This window comes from Phycodurus eques, chromosome 21, assembly GCF_024500275.1.
Source record: "Phycodurus eques isolate BA_2022a chromosome 21, UOR_Pequ_1.1, whole genome shotgun sequence".
NCBI lineage: Eukaryota > Metazoa > Chordata > Actinopteri > Syngnathiformes > Syngnathidae > Phycodurus > Phycodurus eques.
In genome coordinates, this window is record NC_084545.1 from 9,755,905 (window position 1) to 9,764,428 (window position 8,524).

Below are 8,524 nucleotides of genomic sequence, written 5' to 3' on the forward strand. Positions count from 1 at the left end.
AACAGTAATTCTAATATATACACTTCTCCAAAAATTCACCAAGTCGAGTTGTAATTGTTATTTGTTAACAATAAATGGAAGTGTTTTTCCAGCAAATTGCTAATACTAAATAAATAAAATGACTTCTTTTTATTCTAAATTTGCGTGAGGCATGGTGCGATGTACACCCTGAGAGATAACTTCGGTGGAGGTCGGCGCTCTACTGAGTGACAATTTTGTTACATTTTAAAATCGTCTATATGAAAAGCATGCAAAACCGAGCTCTTCACTGTCATTATGCTAAGATAACATAATAGAGATGGTCTTCACTTACAGCAAAGGCAAAAAAGCAATGATTTACTTATTTACTTACGTCATAAAATACATTAGTTTAGGAGTATACAGTATGAGCATGAGTTTGAGAATGAACAGCCTCATTATGCCTAAAGTCCATTGGCTGATAGATATTATGAGAGCACCAAATGACACATGCTCTTTATTTCGCAGCAGGCAGCTTCCAAATGTGCATTCCAGACATCTTGAGGCTGTGTAAATATATGCGACTCCATTGGCAGGCAAAAGACTACATACTTAGGCTTAAACAGGGGACGGCAGCAGTCCCAAGAATGTGGTGTCTATTTGCTCAGACCATCTCCAAATGTGATCTGAAGGATCAAATCTCAACGTGTCCTGATGGGGTTTACCCCTCAGCATGTTAATATCAGGCTGTTTCCAGTTTCTCTTCCAAATCTATGCTAAGCTAACAGCTTTCGGCTTCATATTAAAACCATTTTCCCCAGATATGTCCACTTTTTGGGCCGACAAAAAGCAGCCAGCTATGATATTAAAATTATCTGGAATTTTAATACATCTGTGGACATGTTCGACTCCGGCTCTACTCAGGCTCACCTTTTCGTGTAAGGCCCACTTTACTGCACAATTTAACTGGGCAGTCATTGGAGAGTTTTGTTGTCACTGTTCACGCAATCAATTGGTAGTTAAAATGACAATCAGCATACACACTGACGGATCATTGTGATGTCAGTCTTCATGAAAGCATTTCCCAGTACACGTCATTCATTACACACATCCTATAAACATGTATTTGCTACTGATATATTGGGTTTTATACAAGTACTGGCAATCACGCAAAACCACCCACTCTTGAACATTCCTGCAATATTGATAGTCCTTTTTCTTTGGGGAAGGAAGGTAAGGAGCTTAGAAAATGTGCAAAACATTTGTATCTTCTCGTGGTGGATACAAATGATCTTAGCTCTACAGCTATCAGCATAGGGACTTGGTTTATGGATACCGTCTCTCAACTGAGCAGACACATCTAGTTCATCATAGAATGGTCTTTCATTGGCTCTTAATGGCCAAGAGGCACATAAAGAGAGAAGAGGGAAGGCAAGGATCTTGTCTCCTCCACTATGTTCTTCTCCCCACGAGTCTCCTCAAAATGACTGAAGGATTCTGTGGCTTGAATTTAAAGTCTGCGTGTCAAGTTATTTGAAAAGTCAAGATTAAAACCATCATTATACACTCAATGGAAAAGCAGATTTTGCCCCGGGACTGTCCAAGAAAGAGCTTAATGCTACAAATGGTTTTCTGCTACTTCAGTTTTTTTTCTTAGCGTTTGCTCAATATGGAGATGGGCAAACATTTCCTAAAGGCCAATTGGCAGCGCAGTATTTTTATTGTGGACCATTGCTTAAATGATAAAGTGTCCAATTTCTACCAGATTGTATTTCTCAGTCAAGCATGCGGGGTATGTATTCACATTCACTGAGTGTTAATAATGAGCCAAACAATTATGTCAGTCTTTGGTCTCCCATGTGAGAAAGTTAGCCCTTGCTCTCCTGCTGTGTTACAGTATGCAAATAGGAAACGTCTGAGACCAAGAGCTAATAGAGCAGGGTCAGACAACTGTTTTGCAGCAACATGAATGGCATCTGTAGGCGTTTGAGCATGTGTGCGGGGTAAAAATAGATGTGAATTAGTGCATTATTCCCTGGCAAATGGATTGTGAATAAAAGGGACAGTCTTTTTTGGTCAGGGGTAAAAACAAAGGAAGTGGGAGTGCTGAGGGGAGCGGCAGCACCTCACAACAGGCATTACCCACCAGCAGAAAACCAGTTTTAAAATGTTTACGTACGTTATGTGTTCCTGGACTTTTAATTCTTGAAACATCTGAGTGATTAATTGCTCCCCCCTGTATGACATTTAGGATAATTCTATGCTAGCCCTAAGGGGAGATCCTTTCTTTGTTCCCTCATGATTCAGCCCCAGTGTACAAAGCCATAAAAAAAATAAAATAAAAATAGACCTGAAATTTCATGCCAGGCCCTCACTTAACTCCAACAGCATCTGTGACCTTTGACCTTGCAAAGGTTCTTCTGCATGAATGGTCAAACGTTCCCCCAGACACACTCAAAAAAGTCTTTCCAGTCGAGTGGAAGCTGTAATAACTGTCAATGAACCACCTCCATTTTCACTAACAGTTTTTATGTCCCGATACTTTGGCGTATAGCATATCGTGCTCTGAAAAACAACTCATGAAATTCATATTGTTGTTGGCACTATATATTTACCATACCCCTAAAAATTATATCACATGACTGTTTGTTGTTGTCTTTGACAGGAATCCTAGGCATCCTGTCTTATGAAAAGGTAGGTTACCATGACAACAACAGCACCACTGACTCTTTCACATTCCAGAAAGCCAGTTGGAGGGACCGGAGGGTTTTGGTTGACACCCGTAAAGTTTTGAAATGACTGAATGTAATTCATGTCAGCTATGTATATTTTCACCTCATGCATTTGTCAATGCTGACTCTCAAAACACCTTCGTAGTGACAATGAGAAATGAGACTGCAGAAGCGCAGTCAGTCCTGCTGGGTGACAGAAAATGGAAACATCATAAAATCGAAAGATTAAATTCGTACTCTTTGTTTCCAGTTTCCTTTTCCACATTTAAAAATCCATAACCATGTGTGATGAAGAAAACAGCTTGGAGTGGGGGTGATTTATGAGAAACAGACAGTTAATAAAATTGCCTAAACATGCATTATTGATTGCCCCCCCCCCTTTAGTTCTCATGAATAACCTTCTGTCATAAATTACTAGGTTCATTTACATTGCACCAAGACTGGCTTGTGCGAGATTGTAAAAATTGCGACGGGGTCAAAGTGACCTCCGTGCTCTATAAATTATGCGTCCAGTGCATGTTTAATCACATGCAGGTGGACAAACCCTGACTTGACCTTCTCATAATTAAAATGCAAAGTAACCTGTTGGCTGTCTGTCGCTGTGATTGGACGTGATGTGGTCCAAACAGTCGGGCTTCCACCGTACCTCTTTCCATGCGGCAGGCTGTTTGGTTGGTTTTTCAAGTTGAGTTCAACAAATCATTTATCTTGATATAGAACCAAAAGGAATACAAAGGTTAACACTGACCTTTTTGTAAGATTAAAGGCCAAACACGTTTGATCATTGTAATGCATTTTCACCTGGGCGATTGACTTTTAGCAAAATTTGACACCCCAAGGTTTTTTTTTTAAACTTTGTTTGGGAGCTGATTGCTGTTCTAAGAGGCTACATGCTTCCATTAGCCTCACGGTCGATTCAGGGTCATGAATCCTTTTAGCATTCCGAAGTTTTGTGGCATTAATTTCTGCAGCCAGAGACATTTATATTTTACCACTGTATCTCTTGACCTGAATAGTAAGTTGGCAAAACAACATGACTAGTTTGCAACATAGTCAAATATTGAACACCTCTCAAGTTGTAAAAAATTAGATTTTCCCTCTTTAATGACACAAAACCTCAGAGATCGAACATCAGCCATGACAGCACACAAGTGTACCTCAACAGAACTCTTTTTTTTGGTCTTTATTTTCCCAGAACTCTTATTCTAAATGGGCTGTTCTCGCCAAAGAGGAAGAATAGAGACTGAAAGTTACTGTACTGAATTAGTAAGGCTCCTTCATCACCATATGCATTGTCACTTGTTATCAAAATAATGTCTCTGTGTATTTGTTGGTTTCACCCAAGAACAGATAATTTCTGTAGCCAGTATTTTGAATGGAAAACAATATTTAAAACAATCGGAACTAATCTGAGGTCAACCAGCGTTCTAACACTTCAACCTGAGAGGTTCTGCTTTCGAAGCTTACGTGTAAAGGTTTTACAAATACTGCATGTTATGTTAAATGTTTCACTGTATTCACCTCACATACTGTCCTGCTATTTAGCATGTAGATCAACTCTTCAATGCCAGCAGTAACTTCTTTCTTTATCTCCTATATGCTCTTTACTTTTTCATTTGATAATTAATTAGTGTGACCAAAAATTAATTAGGGTCTAGTCCAAAGAATGCTGTGGTGCATTGCTAAATTAATTCCTGGAGATGGAGGTAGAGAGAGAGAGAGAGTGATGAGGATTAATATCAAGAGTGAGTGTTAAAGTTCGTCTGTTGCCTCAGGCTTTAATGGGAGATGATGAAGTCAAATGTAAATATCAAACCCAGAAATCCAGCGATTAACCTAACATGGCCACATTTACAACCTTGTGAAGCAATCGTACACATTTAAGAGAGTCAATTCATCTACAGCTAATGATCATTTAAGGTGCACTGTTCTATGGAATCCATTTCATATTACCACAATAGGTTTTAGTAGAAATACGGTCATAGATACGAGATACCGTATCTTACATTTTTTTGTAATCCAAATGAAATGAAATAAAAATGTCACTTTTACTTGTTCGCACTCACATTCACACCTACAGGCAATTTAGAGTCTTCAATTAACCTACTATGCACCCATGCAGGCACGGGGAGAACATGCAAACTCCACACAGGCAAGGCCGAATTTGAACCCAGGTCCTCAGAACTGTGTGGCAGACGTGCTAACCATTCACCCATCGTGTCGTACAATCTGAGGGGTGTTCATTTTACGTGGTATTTATTTTCAGATTTGTGTTGGAAAGCAATCCTGGATTCTTGATAGATGATAACGTCCCTGAACTTTGAAGAATAGGTAACAACCCACAGGTGACTGTCACACATCTTCTAACCACTAATTTTAAATCACTGTAATGACAAGAAAAAACTCATTTCAGTTTATTTTTCGTATAAAGTGCTATCTAATGCCAGCGTTGAACCATTTCAAATGTTGATTACTCGATTACTTGTTCGAAAGGGAAATAATTCACTGGAAAGTGTACGTTGTGGTGATAATTGTGATGCGTTGTAAAGCAATCGGGATTTCATAACTTATTGAAGCTAGAATGACAATTAGATGCAGCACTGTCTGCAGACATTGACTGTGATTAAATTTGATGTAAATCATGATGTAAATTAATCACCTCCCCAAAACCTTGTTACATACTGCAGACAACAACTAGCATCATTGTAAAGGTCAAGTCTTGCCATTTGCTTTTAAATGCACTACACCGAGCTGCGATGAATACTTCATGAGCAATTCATCCAGGAGGACAGCATGTGAATTTAGATGCATAAAGGGTTTCTTCAAAAGAGCTCTGAATGTTCAAGAGAATTCCCTGTTGTGCTGTAAGCTGTAAATCTGGTATAGGCTAAGCTAACATCTGCTGTTTGTTTTAGGCATTTACAGTACATTATATGGAAAAAAGTATCGAGAGACAACTCAAGATCAATTAGTTAATCACAGTTTTGGCTCCATCTCTTAGATTCCCCTGAATACTTTGACTTGCTAAGACATTTTGGAAAATGAATGTCATTGTGGCAATAGTTTGGGGAAGCCATGAAAACAAGGTTAAAAAAGAAAAAACAACAACAACACATTTCGATAGTTTTTCTTGGAAGAACTTCCCTATGGAACGCCTTCAGAATGTCACCACATTACACGTTTGACTTCTGCATCATAGGGACACTCAAGCCTAGTGAGAATAAGATCTGCTCTTAAACTCAAGGCCCTGGGGCCAGATCCGACCCGCCACACCATTTTATGTGACGCGCTAAAGCAAAATGTGTGCATTTATGTTATTTTTCAAGCTAAAATCAGTACCAAAATTGCATATTGTCTTCAGTTTTAGTAACATATCGCTGTTATTTTTTTATTACAAAACTCCTTTTTAAAAGAATACAAACAACAGTTGAACAAACAATTTTCTTTATGATTTCAAAACCAGTGATCCATAATTTTGTTGTGTATACTGCATGTAATAATATGATGAGGCAATTTGACATTTATATGGTTTTACTGCCATAACAGCCCTCAGAGGGAAACCATAACTACAATGTGGCCAGCACAAAAAGTGTGACACACCTAAATTAAAATATTAAACCTGCTCGTTTATGTGTTCTTGTTTTTGTGTGGATTATTTTTTGTGTGTGATACCGATAAGGGTACTTGTGGCAAGGATGTAAAGTGTGATGACAACTAATGAACTGGAATTTGAACTTTTTATTATGTAAACATAGCATCATAACAAAAGTGACACATGCATCTCTGTCCTGGCTACTTAGTAATGTTAAGCTATAGCGACAAAAAGTCAAAATCAGTGATCAAAGAAGAGCAAGATGTGCACCACAAAAATAAAAGCTTAGTTTAGCAATGTTAATAGTTTCAACTCCCATGGACACACAGTACATCGCCATTTGCTTACAATTTATTGGTTAATATACAGCAGTTATTGTATGCAATGTTATGGAGACAAATGTTATGGAAAACATTGCCTGTTTTTCTGGTTTTGCACGCAGCAGCATGGTTTGTTAGCGTTTAGCACATCTGCCTCACAGTTGAGAGGTTCTAGTTTTGAATCATGGCTCGGGTCCTCCTGTGTTGTGTGGATTTTCTACTCCAGCTTTCATCCACATTCCGAAAAGTTGCATGTTAGGTTATTTGAAGACTGAATTGCCCATAGGTGTGAATGTGAGTGTGAATGGTTGTTTGTTAAGGTTACACTGTACTTACATGTCAACATGGCTATCATTTTATCGTAGGTTATATGTAGAACATGTATTTCTTTAAATCTTCCATATCATATTAATGTTACAGTTCATAAGCAAAATCGAATTACATTAAAGCCCAATGCAACCTTGAGCATGATAAGTGGATGCATGGTAAAACACTAATTCATTTCCCATTTCCGTGACACAGATGAAGTGAACAGATCAGTTGTTGAAATAGAACACGTAATCCTGTGATCTCAGCTATTCTCTCAGTAATTGTGATCCGAGCAAAGCGGAATGCATCACATTACAGGTGAAAATGATCAGATTGTGTGAAATTGAAAGAGATCGTTTCATGGGGCTCTTCTCCATCTTTCCGCTGCTTTCTGTCTTCACTTTTTTCAGCCATACAAAATATCATCAGGAGAAGACACTTTTCATGGTGATTAATGCAAATGCTCACTGGTAACTTGCAGAAAAGGAAAGGCAGCTTTTCAAAGTGTCGGAGACCTTCACTTAAATAACTACAGTGTGTGTCTCTGCTCACTACATTCTATAATGGCAGGAGAAATTGAAAATCATAGCAGCTGTAACACAGTTTGACATCTCGCTTGAGTCTTGTAAATGTAATTCCTTCACTTCAGATTGTGGCCGCGGCGTGTGGATTTGAGGAAAAATAATAGGTAGGTCCAAAGTACAGAGACAAGAAAAGGGTGGAAAATGCAATTCCCGTAGAAGTTGGTTGTGAGTCCAGAGAAATCCTGTCACTTAGGCAAAAAAACAGTGAGAGAAATTTTTACAATGCTGCTACATACATTACATTACAGCATATCATGGCAATCTTCAGACACCTTAAAAAGCTGATATGACATGAGATGCAGGGCTGCATCCTAATAATATCAACGAGCAAGCGATGCAAATTAACTCTTTACATATCTCCGTAACACCAATGTGAGTTCGACATCAACTAATCAGTCGACAACAGTCTGTATGTTTGAAGACCCAAACTATTTCAATAAATCAATTGCAACAAGAATTATGAAATGTGTATTAACACACCCACAGTATTCAACAGGAAACTAAATTATCTTATTCACGAGGCACATTCACTACTAAACATTTGAATTGAAATAGATAATAATGTATAATGAAATAGATAATAATGTCTGCATGTAGGAGGAGAGTTTGCTACCATAATGTAGTTTCTAGATAAACTCACGGTTAGTCCAGCTTCTTGTATTTCTTCTTCACTACTCTTTCTACTTCTTTCTATTTTCCAGAAGTATGGATGCCCTGTGGCCCCGTGCTGCTTCTCACGTGTCAGTCTGGGTACTATGCCAGACCACTGGCTTGGGGGGCACATAATAATCAGCGTCGCTATCGTTATGTGTATGGTGTGCTGTGATGGTCATTTCAAATTGAGCACACCCTATAAGAATTGTATAAACACACATGCTGCTTTTTTATTTTAAAAACCTGTATGTGTATATAGGGGAGGGTAGAAAAAGGTAGACCATATCTGGGTAATTTCTGGAAAGTTTCTAATTAACCAAATTGGAAATGTTTCATGGAAATTATCGACATTAAAGGAAATGAACTGGGAATTGA